Raw genomic sequence first — 24,079 nt, 5'->3', positions numbered from 1 at the left:
AAGGAAGGAAGGAAGGAAGGAAGGAAGGAAGGAAGGAAGGAAGGAAGGAAGGAAGGAAAGATGGAAGGGTGTTGCAAACCATAGCTTCATTTTATTGTGGTATTGGTGGAAAAGTGATAGAAAATATTGTACCCTTTCCACCTTTAAGTAAACCTTAATGAATTGTGTCATTCACCACTGACTAGAAAATGGTGAGAACTTATCACCTTTGTGTGATATATGTAGAAACCAAGAAAGATTTTATAAGCTACAAAATAAATGAGTATCATAATTTCTCTTTTTTATTCTCTATTTTTTAACATACTTGAGTGAACTTTTGTTGATGAATATAAAATGAAAAACTTTCTGAATCAAAAAGGAATCATACTTTATAACTACAAACAAAGATTGCATTCATATCATCAATCTAACATGTTGTTTTGAGGATAGAATTGCTTAAGACAGGATTATGAGTAACCTGAAATCTGAAACAATCAGTAACTTTAGTAGCCACGTTGAAATCTAAGGGAAAGACCTTGGAATTGCATTAAATTCAGGAGCTAATAAGATAACTGGTGCATTTTGAAAATGTTTCGTATAGATTTGTTTAATGAGAGCTATTTCATATTGAAAGTAGTCTATAGGACAAAAAGAGGAACACAATTGGTTGAGAATAATACTTTTTTTTGTGGTTTGCACAGCCTGCCCTGGGTGTGGGGCTGGTGAGGAATGTGCTGGGGATCAAACCATGGTCTCTGAGAACTTGCCTAACCAGGTGCTTTAGACCACTAAGCTATCTTGCCAGTCCCTAGAAACAATAGTACTTAAACCTTAAAATATTGCTCATTTTCCCACTATATTTCCCACTATATTTCATTTGACGCACATAGCAAGTTAAATGAAAGATACTGAGAAAACACAAATCAGGTAAATTTGGTGGAAGCTATAGCATCATGTATGTGGAATGTGAGGTATAAGTCGGAAAGGAGGGGTTGAGGCCCTGACCCTTGGCTCCTTTTATCCTTCCTCTTATAGAAGCACTTGATGCACATGACCACTATTGCCCCATCGCTGATGTTATTTTACGCCCAGACACTGAAATCTATATCTACAATCCTGACTTTTCTCCCTCCACAGGACCTATGCAAGTTTCTAGTCATCTGCGGTGAACAGTGCACGGAGTGCTTGATTTCCCGCCCCCAGTGCACAGTGATCCCAACGTGGTCCATTTCAGACTACGTCACCACTGAGTTACAGAAGTGAACTCCCCGAAGGCCATGCTTTCTTCCTTTCCTTCTTTCATCTAGTTTTCCCATATATTCTGTTCTATTTATGTTATATATTTTCAGTCTTGTACAAGTTACCATCCTATCTAGATAACTCTGCCCTCCTATCCTCTCCGTTTCTATTCTCTCTGCTGCAATATGTTGCCCATAAAACAGCCATGGTAATAATTTTAAAATGTAAATTGTGTTACTTCACTCTCTTGCTCAAACCTCTCCAATGTTTCACTGTTACACCTACTAATTATCACACTTCTTTCTCTGTTTTAGAAAGCTTTACCCAATCTGGTCACTTGGAATTCATTTTTTGCTAATCTTCCTCTGTAGCACCATATCTCAGTGTGCTTCTGTCTGTTACTTAAGACCAGTTTGTTTTTTTTTCTAAAAGTGGATGAATTATATGTGAGATATTCTTTGAGATAAACAAATGTCAGTCATTTAAAAATATTTATAGCCCAGACGTCTCATTTGAACTCCTAATTTCTGTATTCACCTACCAAGGTGGTCATCTATTTTTGTTTGTTACACAACTTAGATCTAACATGTCCCAAATGTATTCAGTATCTTTACCATTCAAATCTTTTTTTTTCTCTGTCTGCTTTCTTTGCCTCACTGACTGCCAGCAATTGTTATTCCATTTTTGGATGGACTCATAAATATTTCTTGAAACTTTCTCCATTTCTTAAAATCTAATCAATCAGGTAGCTGAGGATATTCTCTAGTACTTTTTTTCCATTTCGCCCTCGACCCTCCTTATTTAAAATTAACAGATAAGATTAATAGAGCATTTTCCAGTCCACAGCATTGCCCTAAAAGTTTTTGGCATTTATCAACCCATTTAATTTTTCCAATTATCCTGTGATGTAAGTTTTATTTTTATTATCATTTGAATAGTCTGTTTTTCATCACTATAATGAAATATTTAAAATAGACTTCTTTACAAAGGAAAAAGGTTTTCTTTGACTCGCAGTTCTGGGTTATTAAGGGCTAGGGGCCTGAGGTTGGCACACAGCATCATATGGCAGCAAAGAGTGTACATGTACATTTGCCTTACCTGGTCTCTGCCCTTTCATTTAAAGCTGTCAGATTTTAATCATTGGGCTCCAGGCTCTTGACCGTATGTAATCCTTAGCACCTCCCAAAGGCCCTGCCTCAAAACTACATAATTAAATAATTTCCACCCTCTGACTAACTCACAATCATGATTAAATTTCAACATAGAAAGGGCTTGAAGGACACATTAGACATATTCAAATCATGGTGCCATTTTATCTTGAGAGTAGAGGTTATGTAAGTTGCTAGAAAGGAGAATAGCAAAAAACAAACAAACAAAACAAAAAAAAAAAAAAAAAACTAAGCAAGCTGACACAGGCTATGTACTTAAATATTGCCCTCCACTAGTCCAAAAACTTTATTATCTCCAACTGGGTAACTGTGGCAACCTTTTAAGTGTCATATTTTCATTGGCTATGGCTCTTATCTCATTGAAACATTAATCCATAACTGGATTAATGTTTTCAAGATACCCATCTCATTGCAATCCACCAAGTAAAATATTCTAATGACTTCTATTGTTTTTAGTTTAAAATGAATATGCTTGCTGCATTCCGTTTCTCCTTTTGAGAATTCTTTCCTAGCTTTCCTTACTAGATCCAATTCCCTGTGGTATGTATTGTTACATCACGACCCATCTGGAGCTGAATTGGACTATTTTTGTGCACACGGATCTAGTTCCACCTCATGAGTCTGCCCTTCCTGAGTAGCACTACTGCTTCTTAGCCCATGGGCTGGCCAACCTGACGCTGCAGAGAAGTCAGTGCCCTGGAGTAAAGGAATAAATGGATAAATAGCCTAGTTCCCAAATATAGCTAGACAACATATTCCACACAGTCCTTTAAGCTATGAAAGACCCTGCCTCTAGCAAGAATTCTAGATCTCCAGAGACATAACTCATTCACTAAGGGACTGTTAAAGTATTCACCGCCCCAGATCGGTTTTCCTGCTACATCACTTATGCCACTGAGATGAATCCTCAAATAAACACCTCTTGCAATGTTTCATCTCAGGATCTGCTTTTAAAATTATTCCAAATATCCTTTTACTTTATGCTCTCAGGGTAGCAGATAACTCTTGTTTTTGTATCATATTTAGTTTGCATTCCTGTGACTCACAGAAAGATGCCAGTGACAGTGTCCACCAAATAAATAACTGACTTTTGAGACAAAAATATACTTAACATTAGTTTTAAAAAAGTATTATAAAAAAAATGCTGTGCTGGTGAACACCTGTAATTCCAGCACTCAGGGAGACTGAGGCAGGAGGACTGCAAGTTTGATCCAACCCTGAACAGTTTAGTAAACTTAGCAAAACTCTATTTTAAAATTATAAACATCTCAGGCTGGTGAGATGGCTCAGTGGTCTAAAGCACCTACTTAGAACAAGCTTAGCAAAGCACAGGGACCGCGGTTCAATCCCCCAGCACCACATGCCAGCCAGCCCTGCCCCCTGGTGGGCTGAGCTGGCCACACACACACACACACGCACACACATACACACACACACAAATAAAATAAAATAAAAAGTAAAAAATAAAATTATAAACATCTGGAGATACAGCTCCCCGTGAAAACCCTGGGTTTAATTCCCACTATTGCAAAAACAAAACAAAATTAACAAATAGACTCAAATCCATAAAGCCATGAGTTCCTTGCCAGAGCTATAAAAATTGATATAATGATAAATTTGATTAAGCAACAAACAAACAAAAAACCTCATCAAAAATAAGTAGTAGAGAAAATATGCTTATCCTGATTTTTTTATGTATAAAGGTAATAATGACCTCACAAATATGGACAATTATTATGTGCCCAATAAAAAATGAAAAATAAAATTCTTAGAATATAACCTTCTAATGTAGATGATCTATTGTTATTAAATAAATAATGATTTTATGTGACACATTTGGTCGTGCTAGTTTTCACATCATGGGTAAAAGGAAAAGCTTCTTTTTCTTTTAAATAGTAAGAATATTTGATTATCATAATCATAAAGAAAATCTCCTTATTATCTTTTGCATAATATTTTTCCAGAACAAAACATTTCTAAATGGAGATAGCCAAAGAGTCAGAATTTTGATAAACATGAATTTTTTCTCAATATAGATTTCATTTGAATGTCATTTGGTCTACATTATGAAGTCTAAATTGGAAAGCAACTAATTATCTTTGTGTCTATATTTCATACTCTTACCATTAGCATTTTATAGCCACTTTTTAGCTGCTATAAACAAGCATTTTAAAGGAAAAAGAGTGCAGCTATATTTAGATAAAGTGGTATTGAAGTGTGGCCCTAAAGCTAATATGAATTTAACAGCTTTCCTCTCTCTCTCTCTCTTTTGACAGAAGGCAAAATAAAAATAGAAATAGAAATAATTTAATCCTGTAAGTATGACCTATACAGGATTCAGAATATCATTATGGTTATAGCACTCTGTGGGACTCTATTTTCTCTGCCACTGATAAGTCTGTCATAATATCTTTGCATTTTAAAACAAAATGCTTTAAGAGAATAGGGCTCACATGAGCTTCAGAAAATAGATATTTAGAGATGGCCAACTAAAAATGGCTTTTAAGCAATAGAAAATGCAGGCTCTGTTTGGTTAAAAAGATTACACTGAAGCCATAAAGCAGCTTCCTTTTCTGTTTTTACTCTAAAATATTAATTTATAATAAGTCAGTAAGAGTATTACATTATAAAATACAAAGTACTGGAAATATCTCTGGAGTGGAAAAGTATGGGCTTGGTAATAAATCAAATGCATTCTTCTATTCAATTTTTAAAGATTAAAATATTAATATTTTATGTTGGAAAATGATTCAGTGCGAAACATCACATGTTTCTGGGGCCTTAAGAAGTGATAAAACTTACTGTGTAAACTCCTCTGTAAAGAAGTATTTGTCTTATGCAGGAGAAATGAATAAATATATTACCATTACATGGCTAATGACAGTCACCATTTTGTAATAAAAAGAAAATAGCCTGTGTTCAACAGTAAGAGTTAAATCAAGATGAAAATTTGCTGTCTTTTGGAGATAATAATAAGTACATCATCACTAATAGAAATATATTCATGATCACTTGTGGAAAAAGGTTTATTTCTGACTTTGGGTTACTGATTTGGAACATGAGAAGTGTAGAAACCCAAAGTACATATTAAATACAAGTAAAAATCTGAACAAAATAATCAGCAACATTTCCTCAATACCCAGAGAAGTGAAGTCACTGGGCAAACCACTGCTCCACAGCTGGAAAGAAAGGAACAGACAGTCAAGAGCTACCAGAGCCTTCAAGCCCAAGAGCAAGAATCTCTATGGAAACCAGTACTTGTAGAAGAAAGCCTGAACTGTATGCTCTTGCTGAGTTGCTAGAGGCTGTCTGTAGGTAATTCTGAGGCTTAAAAACTCCAGGGAAGCTCAGGGACTGAAGGAACCCAGTACTTCTGTGAATTTTACTTCCAGAAGCCCTAGCAAGTACCAAAGGTAAATATCTGAAAGAAATCACCTAGCGCTTCATACAGAGGAAAGACAAAAGAAACCATTTAAAAGTCCACTGAAACGTTGTTCCTCCCTATAATAACCTGCAGTAAAGAGATATTGTTTTTAGCACAGCCTAAGCTACTGAGTTTTATTCAGAACATCACATACTGAGGAAAGGGCAAGACCCAACTTCAACACCTTCCTGCCCTTTTGTTTTCCCTAAGAAGGAAAATACCGAGAAATGTGGGCTACAGTCACATCCCACAGGCAGTGACCCACCCAAAGACCTGATTATAGGATTACTGTGTAGAATACTTCCACTCCCTCCATAAAAATCAAAACACAGTGTGCAAAAAAGCTGTGAGATGAAGCAAAAGTGGCACTAAGAAGGCAGTTTATAGTGTAAGCGCCTGTAAAAAGAACGATCTGAAGTACACCTCCCTACTGTACATCTTAGGGAACACCCTCAAACACATGTTATGAGTCCAACGTTATCCTGATACCAAAGCTAGAAAAAGCTGTATCGGATGAATATAGATTTTTCAACAAAACACTAACAAATTGATTTCAACAGCAAACTGTGAAGATTGGGTTGGGGAGATGGCTCAGTAGAATAAGCACTTCCCTGGCAAGTGCAAGGGCTTGAATTCAATCCCCAATTCTGCCAAACCATGAAGATCATATCCGTTATATATGTAAAAAAAATTCAGTATGTAAAAAATAAATTAATATCATAAATCTCACAAAGACACAAAAGAATAAAATTCACATGACCATTTCAATAGATGCAAAATGAACATTTGGAGAAATTCAGTGCCATTTTACAAAAGAAATAACTCTCAATCAAGAAAAAAAGGAAATGATCTCATCACAGTGAAGCTTATATGGGAAAAGTCCACAGTTCACATCATAGTCAACAGTAAAACATGAAAGACTTCTCTCCAAGATCAGAAGATAGTAGGCTTCTTACTTTCACCACTTCTGCTAAACATAGCACCAGAAGGGCTAGCCACAGCACATAGGCATGAAGAAGACATCAAAGTCATACAAGCAACAAAAGAGAAGTAGAAATGTCCCTGAGACAGACAATGTGACCTTATAGAAAGAAAAGTCTAAAGACACCACTGAAAAATTGAGAATAATAAATGAGTTCTTATAAAGTTGCAAGATACAAAACAAATGTAGAAAAATTAATTGAGATTCTATATACTAACAGTGAAGTATCTTAAAAGGAAACTATGAAAACAATGCCATTTTGTTTTTTTATTTTTCCATAATTTTATTGATAAACAGATAGCAATGAGACAGTTTCAAATCAAATCGGTAGGACAGTTTCAATAACTAACACACTGCATATATTCTTCTTAGTGGTTAATTGCTGTACAAGATGCGGACTTGAGATCCTATTTACAAACACCATTAGAACAAATCACTCTATTCATTAAGAGACTGTAACTATATATCTATCTTAACCACTTTGAATACACAGATACAAAATGGACATTCATCTGTATACCCCTTTTTTTTCTTTTTCTTTTTTTTAAAGAACACAGGAATTTATTTATTTATTTTTAATTGTGTGTGTGTGTGTGTGTGTGTGTGTGTGTGTGTGTGGTCAGCTCAGCCCACTAGGGGGCGGGACTGGCTGGCATGTGGTGCTGGGGGATTGAACTGCGGTCCCTGTGCTTTGCTAAGCTTGTTCTAAGTAGGTGCTTTAGACCACTGAGCCATCTCACCAGCCCTGAGCCATCTCACCAGCCCTGTATAACCCTTTTTTTCTAAGTTCCATTATTTCAATATTATAGGTGTGTAAACTCAGCAAAATATTCTAAAAGAGTCCAGTAGCCCATAATAGCATTGGGTCTTCTGTTTAACTGGCAATGTCAGAAGTTATTGACCTGAGTCCCCCACAGCTCAACATAACAGCATGGCTTTACTTCCTATATTTCGTCTTCATACTTTTCTACTGGATGGTTAAGAGCAAGGTAAAGCAGGACCTATGCAATAAGAGTTGTAGCTTTTGGGTCTGAGAAGGTCAGTGAAATCCCCTCAGGATTTATCCTGAGATCATGTACCTCAGAATCAATGCCATTTTGAATGACAATAAAAAACAAGAATAAGTTTAAGTGAGGAGGTAAATGTTTATATATGAAACCCATGAAACACTGATGAAAGAAATGAAGTTAAAAGAAATGAAATGGAAAGAAATCTCCTGATAGTAAAGTAGAAAATATTAATATTATTACAATGTCCATACTACTGAAAGCAATTCCTACTAAATTCCAATAGCATTTTTACAAATATAGAAATAACTTAAAATTTACATACAACTATAAGACGTTAATATTCAATTCAGTTATTTATTTTTTTTGCAGAACCGGGGATTGAACTCAGGTCCTTGCACTTGCCAGGGAAATGCTTATTCTACTGAGCCATCTCCCTCATCCCTCAATCAATTGTGAGAAAGAAGACTAAATCCACATATCATTTTCTGGCTTCAAAGTATACTAAAAGCTACAGCAGTCTAAACTATGATACTGGCATATATATGAACACTTAGACCAGTGAATTCAACAGCACAGAGAGCCAAGCAATAAAAGTATATTAACAGTCATTTGATTTTTCACAAAGTTGCCAAAAATTCTCCGTGAGGTAAGGAACATATCATCAAATGCTTTTGAGAAAATACAACCATGTATACCATGCACAAAAATCAATTTAAACTGGATTAAATATATAAATGTAAGACCCACAAACAGTCAAAGTCAGAAGAAAAATAGGTGGAAACCTTTATATTATTGGCCTTGGCAATAATTTTATGGATATGATGCCAAAACATAGGCAAAAAAGGAGAGAAAAACAAAAATGGGATTCATAAATCTAACTATTTTGAAAAGCAAAGGAAACAACAGATTGAAAGAGAAACTTATAAAGTAGGGAAATAATATTTGCAAACAACAAGTTTTATAAGGGATTAATATCCAAAATATTTAAGGAAATCCTATAACTGATGGTAAAAACAAACGAAGAACCTATCTGATTAAAAAAATGAATAAGGATTTGAATACCATATACATTTCCACAAAGAAAATATACAAATAGCTAATAGGTTTTGTAAAAGATACTCAGTGTTTTTAATTATAAGGCAAATACAACTCTAAATCACAGTGAGATGCCACCCCCAATGTACCAGATTGGCTCTTTTTAAAAACATACAACAAGTTTTGGTTGAGAATAGATACTCTGAACATTTAGGATGAAGTGTTGGGGTGATAAACAGTGGAGCTCCTATGAAAAAATGTATTGGTGTTCCACAATACTCAAAAAATAGAACTGTTAGGTGGCCCACCTATCTCATTTTGGTATTTACCCCAAAATTTGAAATAATGAACTTTAAGATACTTTTCCTCTCCTCTACTCATTGTTGCACTGCTACTCATAGCCAACAGGGATAAACAAAGTCAATATCACTCACTAGGTGACTGGATGAAGAAAATGTGATCTATACACACAGTGGAATGCTACACGGTCTTACAAAGTAAGGAAGTTATACAATATGGAGGAGCCTTAAGTAAGAACATTGTGCTAAGTGAAAAGACAAGGCACAAAGAGATAACTATTAAATGCTTCCACACTTGTAAGATAAATAAGAAGTCAAATTCATAGAACTAAGAAATTGAATCGTGGCTGCCAAACATTGGAGGGAGAGAATAACAGAATTACTGATCAACAGGCATAAAGTTTCAATTGATCATAGGCTTTATGTAGCTGCTCTAAAGTACTGAATGCATCATCCATAATAATGTATTATATTATTAAATACATCCTGAGGGTGCATATCATGGCAAGTGCTCTTACTATGATAAAAAAAGGAAAGCAAAAAACTTTTTAGACTAATAAATATAGGAATTTATTTCTTTAGATCAGTCTTGGAAGAAAGAAATGTTAAAGGATGTTCTTTAGAGAGAAAGAAAATAATATAGATCAGAAACAAAGAATGGCCAGCCAAATAGTTCAGCAGATTAAAGTGCCTGCAAGTAGGCACAGGGGCCAGGGGTTCATCCTTGGACCTGCTGTGCTGCCCTGCCCCGCCCTCAGGGCAGGCTGAAATAGCAATTGAGACTGGGCGTGGTGGTGCATGCCTGTAATCCCAGCTCTTGGGAGGCTGTAAACAGGCAGATCACTAGAAGACCCTGAACACCCTGTAGACTTCCTTAAAATACAAAAAAAAAAAGAAAAAAAGAAAGAAAGAAAAGAAAAGAAGCAAGGATATATTGAGGCAGAGAGACAGAGACAGAAAATAAAATTAGTAATGTCGTAAGTGAAGGTTAACAGAAAGTTTTTTTCCCATAATTTTATTGAGAAACAAACAGCAATGAGACAGTTTGAAACCAAATTGGTAGGACAGTTTCAATAATTAACACATTGCATACATTCTTCCTAGTGGTTAATTGCTGTACAAGATGTGGACATGATATCCTATTCACAAACAAATCCCTCTATTCATAAAGAGAATGCAACTATATATTTATCCTAACCATTTTGAATACACAGACAAAAAGTGAACATTCATCTCTATCCCCTTTTTTGGTTAAGTTCCATTATTTGAATATTATAGGTGTGTCAACTCAACAAAATATTCTAAAAGAGTCCAGTAGTCCATAATAGTATTGGGTCTTCCGCTTCACTGGCAATGTCAGAAATTGTTGACCTGAGTCCTCTACAGCTCAAAATAACACCATAGCTTTACTTCTTATTCTTCGTTTTTGTACTTTTCTGCTGGATGGTTAAGACCAAGATAAAGCAGGACCTATTCAAAAAGAGTTGTAGCTTTTGGGTCTGATAAGGTCAGTGAAATCCCCTCAAGATTTATCCTGAGATCTTGTACCTCAGATTGTAGAACCTTTTTCAGTGTCAGCCATGAGGATGAGTCAAGGCCATTGCTTGGCCAGTGTGCTCTCTGTGAAAGCCTAAGAGAATGTTTTCTCTCCGTGTGACTCTCCTTAGGCACACTCTACATCATCGATCACTTTCCTCTTTGGCCCCATAATCTCCTTGATCAGAAAATTTGGGGCACTACCGAGTCACATGATATTACAGTACAAGTTCTCATACATCCTGAGTCTTAATTGACCTTGGAAGGCGAGGGTCAAAATGTTGGCTTTTCTTGCAGCCTTCCATTTTCTCTAATTTTGGTCTGCAAACTTAGGTTGTTAACCATCCAGAAGACAAGCTTATTGTTATTACCATACAACCTAGGCTGTTAAGCTTAACCTCACTATCTGTCTGCATATCACACATCTTAGGCATAACATGGAACAGGTATTTTTCATCAAGTATTAATATGTTGAACTTTAAGTCCCTCCAGAATATGATGAAAAAACATTTAAAACATATATGAAAACGTTTAAAAATTATAATATATTTTAAAAATAGGCATAGCAAATTATATAATTCTTATGTTTACACGTAAGTCCAAAAATCTAACCATATACAACCTTGAGGCAGGACAGTCCCACAACATTCCTTTTCTGTCTCTTGCCTTCATTCACCACTCCCTTCTTTTTGAACAATCATCTACCTGAGAGACAGCTCAGCAGCAACTGGCATGTCATGACAAGCAGTCCATATTCAGAAGACCAGAATGACCGGCACTCCAAGCATGAAACTAATATTATAGATTAACATCTTCAGTGCAGTTGCTTAGTTCACAGGTATCAGTATATATAGTTAGTCAGGGTGAGAATCTTTCCAATTAACTGCTAGATTCAAAAATCTGGAGATTCTCAGTATCATTGCCTTGCCCATCTTCTACATATAACTGTATGGTTGTCACTGTCATGGTTCCTAGCTCTTCTCCTTTCCCTCTCTTAATTAGTTAATCCTTGAGTTCCTGCTTTCCTTTTAGTTGTATTATACCTTTATATTTGTATTTCTTCTTTTGAGTTCTTATACTAGGGAAAATATATGATATTTACACATTTGTGTCTGGTTTATTTCACTTATGAGTTTATCTTCAAATGGCATCCACTTCAATATAAAGGCTTTGAGTTTATCATTCTTTATAGTTGAGTAATACTCCATTGTGTAAAAATACCACATCTTTTTCAACCATTCCTCAGGTGATGGGCATCTTGGTGGTTTCCAAGATTTGGCTATCACAAGTTGTGCTGCTATAAACATAGGCACACATATATCCCTATGATATGATGTTTTCAGATCCTCTGGGAAAATTCCCAGTAGAGGAATAGCTGGTTTAAATGGGATTTCCAGTCCAACTCAGAAAGTTTAGTTTTATTGTTTTCAATTTATTTAACATATTGTTTGTTCACAACAATAATATTGTATCCCATTGTGTATGGTTATATATATATACCTTAAGTGTCACATATATGTATATAAGTTTACACTAAAAATGTACACACTTCAGGAAAAGACAAATAGTGTATGTCTTTTCAATTGATGGTGCTATCTTTCTATGGAGTACCCTAGAAATTGTCATATATCATAGAAAGCACACTCATGCCACCCTTACAGAGGAAATGAAAATGCATGTGCAGCAATATCAATGCCCAAGGCTACCCAAGCAGCAGCTCACTGCACTAGTAAATGTCTGGAAACTAACGGCCACCAATTTTAGCACCACTTGCAATTGCAGAGATCAAAGGTAACTTGCATTAAACTCATGATATCTCAAGAAATTTATACAAGATTTTCTTTTTTGGGACTGTGTATTCAGTGTTTTGGCTGATGAGAGAGAGTGGAGGTGCAAGAAGAGGAGAAGGAGGGGGAGGGGAGGGGAGTGAGGGGTAGGGGAGGGGAGAGTAAAAGGAAGGGAAAGAAAGGGGAGGGGAGGGGAGAAGAGGGGAGGAATTGACCATATTGATCATAGCCATGACAAAACAGGTGTGAAGAAATTATGATTTATTATAATATGAATAAAGTAATTTAACATGATTTGAAAGTGATTTTGCATTAACTTTAAGTTTCTACTGTGAACTCTAGGCTGGGAAACTATTCCATAAAAGTAAAAAATAAGAAAATAAAAAAAAATAAGTGCTGAAAAAAGGAATAAATATTAAAATAAAATATTTAATTGAAAACACAAAAGGTGGGCAGTAGAGGTAGATCAGAGGTCAAAGCCCCTGCCTAGGCAAGTGCAAGGAAAGGGGTTCAGTCATGGGACCATATACCATGCCGATTCATTCCCGGGTCCCCTGAGTAGGCTACCAAGACCCGGCATGGTGGCACATGCCTGTAATCCCAGTGCTGGGGAGACTGAAGCAGGAGGATCACTCTGAGTGGGAGCTGCATAGTGAGACCCTCTATCAAATGCATTTTTAAAAAATATCACATGAGGAAAAAATTGGAAGACAAAATTGAAACAAAGAATAAGTACAATAAAGAAAACGGAATCAAAATTGGTAGATGTAGGGGCCAGGGTGATGGCTCAGTTGAATAAGCCCTTCCCTGGCAAGTGTAAGGACCTGAGTTCAAGCCCTGGCTCCACACACACACAAAAAAAAATTGGTAGATGTTAGCCCAGCTACATCAATAATTACTTTAAATGTGAGTGGTTTAAATCTACCAATTACAATTAGGGATTTCCAGAGTGGATCAAGAAACAAGAGCTGATAATACGCTGTCTACAAATGATTACTTTAGATGTAGAAGTACACGAAGATTAAATATAAATTGACCAAGAAAGATATACCATGTAAATACTAATCAAGAGTGATACTAATTTCAGACAAAAGCAGACTTTAGAGCAAGAAACATTATCAAGGATAGAGGATAGAGAGGAAGAGACAGGTGCCCCTCCTGTAGTGATAGGAGGTCAGTTCCCTAGGAAACATAATAATCCTTAAAGGCCATGTACCTAAAAGAGATCATTGAAAGATATAGGATCAAAATTAATAGAACTACAAAGAGAATTAGTTGAATCTACTATCTACACTTTAGTTGATTAATTGAATAGTTCTCTATCCAAAATGGACAGATCCAACAGGAGTATAAGGAACAAAGACATAGTTAACTCAACAGTGCCAACAATCAAAGAGACATGAATATATCTATAACAATTTAATCTAACAGCAACATACTGCATATTCCTCTCAGCCTTACACTGTGCGTTTACTGAGAGAGATCTCACTCTTGGCTATACTGCGTGCAGAAATAGACTATTCAAAACACTAGAAATTACAAAATTTCTGCTCTCAGAAAAATGTAAATAAACTGCAATCAAGACTAGAAAGATGAATTTCAAAAATATGTATATTAATAAGTAAAACATGTACTTAATATATATGTATATATTTATAAATGATACATAGACAAAAAGAAATATTAAGGATAACTTAAAGTATTTAAATAAGTTATGATGACATTACAGCCTCTCAAAATTTGGGATGCTGTGAAGAAATGGTTTAATGGAAACCTGAAAACACTGACTAATTATATTATAAAGAACATAGCAGGGCCGGCCAGGTAGCTCAGCTGATTAAAGCGCCTGCTTCAGGGCTGAGGAGATGGCTCAGTAGAATAAGTGCTTCCCTGGCAAGTGCAAGGTCCTGAATTCAATCCCCAGTTCCACCAAAACAAACAAACAAACAAACAAACAAAAAACGAAAAAAAATACTAAAAAAGCAAAGTAAGTGAAGAAACTATATAAGATTTACTAAAAAAAAAAAAAAAAAAGCGCCTGCTTAGGCAGACACAGAGGCTGCCAGTGGTTTGATCCCAGGCCTGTTGTGCCAGCCCCGCCCCCACGACCTGCTGAGACAGTGAATGGGACTGGGCTTGGTGGCACAGGCCTATAATCTCAGCGCTTGCCAAACTGAGAAACAGGGAGCATCACTGTGAGTATGCTCTGTGTAGTGAGACCTTGTAGGCCCTGTACAAAATACATTAAAAAAGAAGATAGCAAATAAATCACTTAAGATTGTATCTAAAAGAAGGAGAAGAATAATAAAAACCAGACCAGAAAAATAATAAAATTTAATATAGGATTAGATAGAGGACAACAAGATGAAAACCTGGTTTTCTAAAAACTAGAATAAATATTAAAAATAGAAATTATATATTACAAATTTCAGTTATAAGATGAAAGATAAGCATAGATTGTTATGGATACCAAAATGATAATAATGAAATAAACTGAACAATGCCTACACCACACAAATTTGATAATTTAGATGTAATATGTTTAGATACTTCTTGTCACTTGAATACAATACTCAGCATTCACAACTTATAGGACAATTTCCTTTTGGTTATTGGTTTTAGAGGATTCAGACCACAGGAAGCTGGCTCCAAAGAAAGGTGAGGGGGCCTCTGGGAGTAGAGGAAGGCAGCTCACACCATGCTAATCCGGAAGCAGGAAGGGAGGAGGCAAGTGGGTGCACCTTTCCCACTGTGTCTCCATTGAGGAGCCTCTTACGAGGCTCCCCTTCCTACCTGTACCCTTAGCCCCCCAAACTCATCAGCGGAAGAATACACCAATAAACTTAAGACTCACTTGGTCTGATTACCTCTATGTGTCTCACTTCTGAAAGCAGGAGGCTTCAGGGGAACATTTTAGATGCAAGCCATAACATTCAGTTCTTGGACCCTAAAACACTCATGTCCATCTCCTTATGCAAGGTGTACTTAGTCCATGTCTTAGTCACTATCTAGTCTCTGAGACACAATTCCTGATACCCACAATGTAAAGGAGGAAAGGCTGATATTGGCTCACGGTTTCTATAGTTTTCAGTCCATTGCTGGCTGATTCCAAGGCACTGCCATGGCAGAGGAGAAATGCTCATGCAGGAAGGTAGCAGAGAGAGGGACGGAGGGAAGAGAGAAAAAGAGCTTTGCAGTGACCCACCGCCTCCTACCAGGCTTCCCCTCCCAAATCACACTCAGCTATAACCTCAGAATAAAACACTGATAAGTATTGTGCTTCCCAGATCAGTCAGCCCCTCACCTATGAGGGGCTTTATAGGGACATCTAGATATAAACCATTCTATCTCTAAGAGTTGCCAAACAGTTAACAATTTAGCATTGTTGATGACTCCAAGACCAAAGTCTTGCTTTTCCTTAAAGCAGACTCAGCTGTGAGCTCCTACATAAATAAAAAGGAAAGTTAAACACTGCATATATACAAGACCAAGGTGAAATACTCCCATTCCAAAAAGGATTTTTAGGGAAGCCAAAAGCAATGGAAACAAAGCAGGACCAAAATCCAGCAGATCACATTGTAAAACATGTCCAGCGCCCAAGGAAAGCTATGGCAAGCTGCGAGCCCCAAATGGCTCGAGTGGCAACATCCCTATGACTTTCCTGGTAGCAGCCTTCACATTTTCTCTCTTGGGTTGGTGCTGCTCACTTGCTCAGATTTTTCCAAATTTTTGGCATCTCCAGATTTCTGAGGTCGCCCTCCTCAAAATAAGTGAGCATCAAGCCATGAAGAGACATGCAGGGAACTTAGATGCATATTATTTAGTAAAGGGAGTCAATCTAAGAAAGTTATATACTGCATGCTCTCAAATAAGTGAAGTTATGGGAGGTGACTAAGTAAACTATAAAACTATTTTTTTTAAAAAAACTATTTAAAAAGCAATGGTTTCCAGGAGTTAGTGGAGAGGTAGGCAGGGATCAATAAGTGGGCACAGAGAATTTTTAAGGAAAATCTAGATGAGTCTGCATGTTATAATGATAGGTAAATCTTATATTTGTCCAAAACTATAGAAGACACCCAAAATGGGCCCGAAGGTAAACCAGGTATTGGGTGATCATAGTGTATCAATGTAGGCTTATCAATTGTACCACCTGATACAGGATGGGATAGTGTTGGTGGCAAGACCAGGCATGTGCTGCAGAGGGGCAGAGAGCACTCTCAGTACTTCCTGCTCAGTGTTACTATGAACTTAAAACTTCTCTAAGAGACAAAATCTGTATCAAAGGGGAAGAATATGTTTCAAAATAATGTGTAAGGCCCGTGGAGATAGCTCAGCAGCATAGGCACCTGCCGGGCAAGTGCAAGAACCCGGGCTCAATCCCTGGTACTTATACTGGGCCAGCCCCAACAGTGCTAGCCATGAAAACCAGGCATAGTGGTGCATGGCTGTAATCCCAGTGCTGGGGAGGCTGAGACAGCAGGATCACTGAATCTGAGCTGCGTAGAGAGACCCTGTACCAAATAAATAATTGAATAAAGGATTTTTAGAAAATAATTTTAAAGTACAGAGTTCTTTTTCCCCCTATTTTTAACATTATATTTTCTAATACTTTTACATGAACAATATAATACTTCTACAAGGAAGAATAATATAAGTTATTATGACTAAAAGATGCAAATCAAGCTATACTTTGTAGAGCTCGAGACTCTCTCAAATTCCTTTGTTAATATTTTGAAAATTTCCATGACAATATATGTGAAAGCTTAGCAAATTATTAACTGCTTAATAAATATGCGAAAAAATTGATATTCAGAATCCCTGACTCCTAGTGATGCCTCTAGCACAATTTAGTCATATGACCTTAGCACACTATTTAAATTCTTTGGGTTTTATTCCATTACTGGGTAATACCAAGGAGTTTCATGAATTTTAAGGTTTCTCTTCCCATTGTTATCCTTATGGAAAATCTAATAGGATGAAGCAATGTTATTTTTGATGTGTCTAAAGCATGTATTAAGCTTCAATTTAAAGACGTGTGCATATATCAGGAGGAGACAAAGAAGATAGAGAGTGGGCTTTTATCAATCTGCAGGCTTGTTCAGTACTATAGTTACAAATGCGTGTCTGCTAATGTTCAGTGTAAGTGTTTTTCAGAGTCTGAAGAAAGAAAAATTGAAATAAAGTGGGGAAAAGTAATAAGTTTTTCTGGCCCTTCTAGAAAAGCATTAGGCCAGAACAAATGAAATACTGCATCCAGTTAAAAGTTGGCTGCATTGTTGGCTGCTCATAGCAGCTCAATGAAATAACATTAAAGACAGGCTCTTCAAACTTTAACCTTAGCAATATTCAGTACATTATAGCACTCCAGTGTCAACCCACAGGCATGAGCCTAAGGGCAAGCACCCAATTCTTCTTCCCAAAAGAGGAAGTAGGCACATTGTTCATTAGAGAGTCTCCCATCCCTGAGCCCTTGGATGAGTTGCTCTCTCCTGAACTAGCTTCAAAAAGAAAGAATGAGAAATATATGCCTCATCGGTACCTCTATTTCTTTGGTAAGATGGTGTTCAGAAAACAGATGGAACAAGAGAAAAGGGGAAAGTGGATGGCATTAATAAAGACACTATGGGGCCAGGGAGATGGCTCAGTAGGATAAGCACTTGACTGGCAAACACAAGGATCTGAGTTCAATCCCCGGTTCCCAAAAAAAAAAAAAAAAAAAAAGACACTATAAGCAGGAGAAAGAAGAACTCCCTCTGTGCTCAAACAGAACATGAAGAATGGATGGTATAATAATTGGTTCTATCATACTTTTGCAGGAATTTCTTCATAAGGCATTAATCCTCCTATTACCTTAAAAAAATTAGAGACAATTGATACTCAATGTGTATTTGGCTCACAGCTTTGTAGGTTTCAGCCCATAGTCAGGCGGCCATTGTTTTGGGTCTGTGCTGAGGTAGTCTGTCATGGAAGGAGTGTGTGGTAGAGGAAGCTGCTTGTGTCATGGAGGCCAGCAGGTGAAAGGGCAAGAAAGAAGAGGAGTCTGAATCTCCATATCCCCTTTGAGCCTTACCTGCCACGAGGCCTCACTTCTGTTCTCATCACCTCCTGCTAGTGCCAACCTGAGGACCAAGATTTTACACCAAATGTTTTGGGACATTTCAGACCCAAATGACAGGAGCAAGTAATGCCAACTTCATCATGCTTCACTTACTTTTCTAGTTAAATTAGGATTTGGTACTACATATTAGTTTCATATGACTGTCTTAACAAATATCAGCAATTGGTGGCTTCAAACCACAGACATTTATTTCCTCATAGTTTGGAAGCCACAAATGTAACATGAGCTTTGCTGGGCTGAAATTGAAATGTTACTAAGACCACAGTCCCTCCAGAAGCTCTAAGGGAGAATGCTTTCCTCATGTTGTGCAGTTTTTTGCTGCTGCTGGCACCCTACAGCTTGTGACTACACAACTTTTGTCTCTACATCTACCTTTACATTTTGATGTGTTTTCACACTTGTGCATGTGTGTTTAAAAAATGTATCTCTAAAGTGATTGCTATAATAACAGTTCAGAGTCAGACACCTAAGTCCTGGATAACCTGTTCATCTCAAGATCCTTAATTATATATGCAAAGGGTCTTTTCCTACGTAAGGTGATATTTAAGTTGTAAGAATTGGGGTATTGGACTTTATGGTATCTGCACAAAAACAGTTATTCATGCTGGTATGTTCAAAAGACAGTGCCATAGAAACTGAGTATATGGCATCATTGGTGTTCTTGCCTTTGTGCATGTTAAACCTGGTATTTCTATTGATACATTGTTTTATGTCTTATATTTATTTTTAGCACAGAATCTTCTATGCAGTGATTATTTTTTCTTAATTTAGTATGTCAGAGTAAGGTGGATCCACCTATCACAAATGTAAGGTATTTTTGTGCCTTGTTTTCCTCTAGCAGAACAAATTGCATACAGATGGGGAAGCCTTACCTATGAATAAGCTCCAAAGGACCTTTCCTGAAGCCTCATTCTGGATTAGAATGGGTACTGTTGATTGGTGTCCAGAATGGGTCAATGTGGCTAAAATTGAGACACGGGTCATGATTCCACCACAGTAAATATTTACAATGGTGACAATGAGAATTGTAACATTTTGGGGGAAAAAGGAATTGGGGTATGGGTATCTTTTGGAGCCTAACAAAGACTAGTTATTGATAAGGTACACATTTGTCATTCAATGATTCTCTAAAGAGAAATGTGTGTTTTAAAGTCTCTATGTGGCTCTGATGATGGAATGGGAAAATACATAGTTTCCCAGAGTTCATTGTGCTATGCTTCTCTTTCCCTTTCAAATCTACCTATTTGTCATAATAGATGGTAACGTGTCCTTTTAAAAATATGCAACTTGTTCCTCATTTATAGCAAAGCTTTTTTCAAAGGGGTATACTGAAACACCTGTATTATTTTACAGTGAGTAACCTATACAAGCTATCATCTCTCTAAATTAAAACATGTTTGAAAAGTTTTGAAGGAATTTTAAAAAGAAAGTTTTGAAAGTTAAAAATTACAAAATGCTTTTGCTACCTTTTTAAAAATGCATAAGTCTCATCAAAACAGAACAATTAGGGGGGAAAACCTACAATATGTTTAAACACAAGAAAGCCCTCTAATAGATGCTAAAATGAAACAAATTAGAATAAGCCATGAAACTTAGGACTTTGTTTCAATTATAAATAGTGCATCTCCAACAAATCAATACAGTTTACTATTTTTTAAACATGATATATTTATAGTTTCTCTGCTTTTTGGGGTTGGGGCGATTTGGGCAGGGTCAGATAGGGATGACCCAGCCCAAGTGTACCTTTATCACTATAACACTCCAGGTAGGGAAAAATTGAGTAGATTTTTCAGCAGTCTGTCCTATTTCTAAGGTGAATTGGATACTAGAGTAGAGCTTCTTTGGCTTAGGATGGGATTAGCCAGCCCCTGCAAAAGGCATCAGTCTAACTTTAAAAATTAACAGTTGCAAAACTAACAGCCTAATCTTGCTGACCAGACAAGTGCTCCCCTTGACATCAGCCTGCCAGAGGTCTTGCAGGAATTCCCCTCGACTACTTAAAAACCCTCCTAATTTTGGTCTCAACAGATAATCCAGTTTTTCTCCTTATTACATTAGTCTTGAGTCAATTTTTCCTTGTCTGCTTAACCGGCTAGGTGCAAATTTTCTTTTATATGTTTCTGTTAGATATCTATCTATCTATCTATCTATCTATCTATCTATCTATCTATCTATCTACATATCTATAAGTATTAAAGTCAAGAGTCTGAATTTCCTTGAGATGTTCAATCTGAAAATACAAATTTGGATTTTCAGGGTAGGAATCATATTTAGAACTCTAAGAGAGAAGGATTTTGCCTGAATGAGAGTACTGTATCCTGTCAAATTAAAATGTTTATCCTGAAACCCTGTACTGCAGTTTGTAGATCCTTTGTTAGTGTCAGCCATGTGGATGAGTCATGGCCATTGCTGCCATACAGGGTTCAGGATAAATCCTGAGGAGATATGACTGACCTTATTAGATACAAAAGCTACAATTCTTGTTATACAGGTCTTGTTTTATCTTGGTCTTAACTATCCAGCAGAAAAATATAAAAACGTGGTATAAAAAGTAAAGCCATATTATTATGCTGAGCTGTAAAAGGCTCAAGTTAACAACTTCTGACATTGCCATTCATATGGAAAGCCCACTACCATTATGGACTACTGGACTATTTTGGAATGTCTTGCTGAATTCGTACACCTATAATATTTAAATGACAAAACTAAACAAAAAATGGGATACAAATGAATGACCATTTTGTATCTGTATATTCAAAATAGTTAGGATAGATATACACCTACATTCTCTTAATTGAATGGGTAGAAAGATTTGTTCTAAAAGTATTTGTAAACAGGATATCATGTCTGCAATGAATAACCACTAAGAAAACAATATGAAATGTATTAATTATTGAAACTGTCCTACTAATTTGATTTGAAACTATCTCATTGCTATTTGTTTCTCAAAATAATTACAATGTTCAGAGATATTTTGGGATATAGAGAAATTATTAAAGGAAGGTATGGAAAAATAAGTTCAGTACTGTAAGACCAAGTAAAGTAAGTATTTCAAGTAATAAGGGCTTTAGAAGATGATTTTGTTTGGTAGAACTGGGTACCTGATAAATGACCACTTACGTAACACAGAGGTCTTCTGCACTCTGGAAAGAGCAGCCCTTGGGCATTGGCAGGAGTATAAGTCCTGATGAAGGGGGATCAAGGAAATATGGGAGAGAGGAAGGAGATATATTATCTATTCATCTCTTCTCTGATAAACAAAGATGTGAGGAGACAGAATCAAGAGACAGTTTCTCTAGAAGGGTATATATTCATAGATGGAGAGAAACAAGCCATTGATAAAAAATTATTATAGAAGAAAGCCTGTCATAGGAAGAGAAAAGGCCTTCACTAGACTGAATTCAGTAGTTAATTAGATCAGTTAGCCTCAGCTAGGAAAGGATTATGGGTGCTTTATCATTTAATCAGAGTGTCTGACTAGTGTTTTTGATAGTTCAGAGTGAACTTATTCACTAAACCTCAGGGGGAGGCAATAGGAGTTTGAGGGCAATCAGAAAAGAGAATGTAGTAGAACTCTGAGGAGAAAAGATTAGGTATGAAACAATCCCCATGCCACCAGGCAAATGAAAATAAAGCAGTTGTCATAGTGCAATGCTAAAGGCAATTTCTTTCTCCTTTTGGGGAGAGAGTGAGCAGTGATTGAACTCAGGACTTGCACTTGCCAGGCAGGCACCGCATGCTGCTGAGCTGTATCCCTGACCTCAAAGGATCATTTCTGAATGCATTCATGAAGCTAGTGTGAGCACAACAGTATGTTATGATGCAGCTTTTCCATACTGCTCATGCTCAGCTTCTAGACCTCAGGAGCAAGATTCACAAAGGATTTGTGTTGATTGTGAAGAGTTTATACAGTAAGAAATATTGGACCATAGAACCTGAGAAAAGTGTCAGGAAAGAAAGGATCTGAGGGTATGTAGGGTCATTGGCTGCGGACGGCTCAACTGATTAGAAATGATGGAGCTTTTCGTTGCTTGGTTTTATATTTTTTTGGCAATGAATTAAAGGAATTAGACTATTCATATGAATGTGGAATGATAGAAGATAATGGATAGAAAGTAGATGTTTGGGTGGAATCATAAAAATTGGAATTATGGAGATGATAAAATGATTATTGATGGTAAAATGTACTTTTGACCTTGGCTGAGCTCAGAGAGATCACTGGAGTGCAGATCAAGGGGCAGGTAGGTCATGTACTGGTAGAAGTACAGGTGGGGTTATGAAAGCAATGAGAAATATTAGAGGAATAATTATGAAGCAGAGAGAGAAGGAACTGAGATCCTCAGAGAATTATTGGGGTGATTCTAAGGTGTTGGGCCAAGGACAGTTGGTCCGGGGACAGAGCTCAGCAGCATAAGAGTTTTCCTGGTAAGTGTAAGATCCTGCGTTTGACCCCCAGTAAAGGAGAGTTACTAGGTGGAACTTGTATGTGGAATAACTTGAATTTTTTTGAGACAGTGTCTCACTATGCAGTTAAAGGTGGCCTTGAGCTCAGTTTGTAAGCCAGGCTGGTCTTGAGCTGGCAAGTGTCCTACTGCCACAACCCCCCAGAGTGCTGGGAGTACAGGCGTGAGCCACCTTACCTGGCTCATGATCTTTAATATAAATAGAGGCACTAGGAAGGAAAGATGGTTTATCAAAGCAAAGAAACAGAAAGAACCAAACATAGAGATTTTCCCCAAACATAGAGCTGTAGAGCACATGAAGTAACATTGGCAGACATCACTGCTGATCAATGAGGCAATTTTGAACAAGGAATTCTGTTACCCACCATTGTACCACCTTACTTAGCCTTCTCTAAAATGATAAAATTAAACGTGGTACTTTGAAACATCTAAGGATCTTATTTGAAAATGCACATGGTCCCCTATTCATTGATCAGGATGGGCAGCATGAGATAAATCTTAATCATATGTATAATCACTCTAATGCCATGAGAATGGCATTGTTCTTCAGTGGTCCTCATCCCATAAACTGAGACAGAAAAGAGACACAGGGATAATGAACAAAAATTCCAAAGGAAATTTGAGGTTTAGTTAATAATCATATGTCAATTTATGACTCAAATTGTGATAAAACAGCACAGTCATGTGAGAAGTTGATAATGGAGGATGGGTAGAGAGCATATATGGACTCCTTATCTTTGGAACTTTCGTAACCTGAATCTATTCTATAATAAAAATATTTTTATCAACTCAAATGCTTTGGTGGTAGAAGATAAGAACTAGAATTTATGAAAATGTAATTATATTTTGCATACAGTGCAATGTTAGTGATGCCATTTAATCAGTTTTGTGAATGCATATAAGACACAGCCCATCCCCAAGAGGGCTGCATCCCCCTTCTCACTGCACCACAGCATCCTCTCACCAAAGCAGCCACCGATCTGAATTCTGTCACCATAAGTGAGCTTTGCCTGTTCAAATAATTTATATAAATAGAAC

At 36.8% G+C, this 24,079-nt stretch overlaps 2 non-coding genes across 2 annotated transcripts; both read left to right on the top strand.

Moving 5' to 3' along the window:
• The first annotated feature begins 19,144 nt into the window (after positions 1–19,144).
• Positions 19,145–19,283, top strand: LOC111815403. Its single transcript, XR_002820096.1, has one exon. It is a non-coding gene; the product is annotated as a small nucleolar RNA SNORA8 (small nucleolar RNA).
• Positions 19,284–19,481: 198 nt separating this feature from the next.
• LOC111815404 lies at positions 19,482–19,614 on the top strand. The gene has a single exon (XR_002820097.1). It is a non-coding gene; the product is annotated as a small nucleolar RNA SNORA1 (small nucleolar RNA).
• Positions 19,615–24,079: the final 4,465 nt, after the last annotated feature.

This window comes from Octodon degus, unplaced genomic scaffold (assembly GCF_000260255.1).
Source record: "Octodon degus isolate 3935 unplaced genomic scaffold, OctDeg1.0 scaffold00015, whole genome shotgun sequence".
Lineage (NCBI taxonomy): Eukaryota > Metazoa > Chordata > Mammalia > Rodentia > Octodontidae > Octodon > Octodon degus.
Note: the sequence above shows the minus strand (reverse complement) of the source record. Positions and strands in the feature narration are given on the sequence as shown.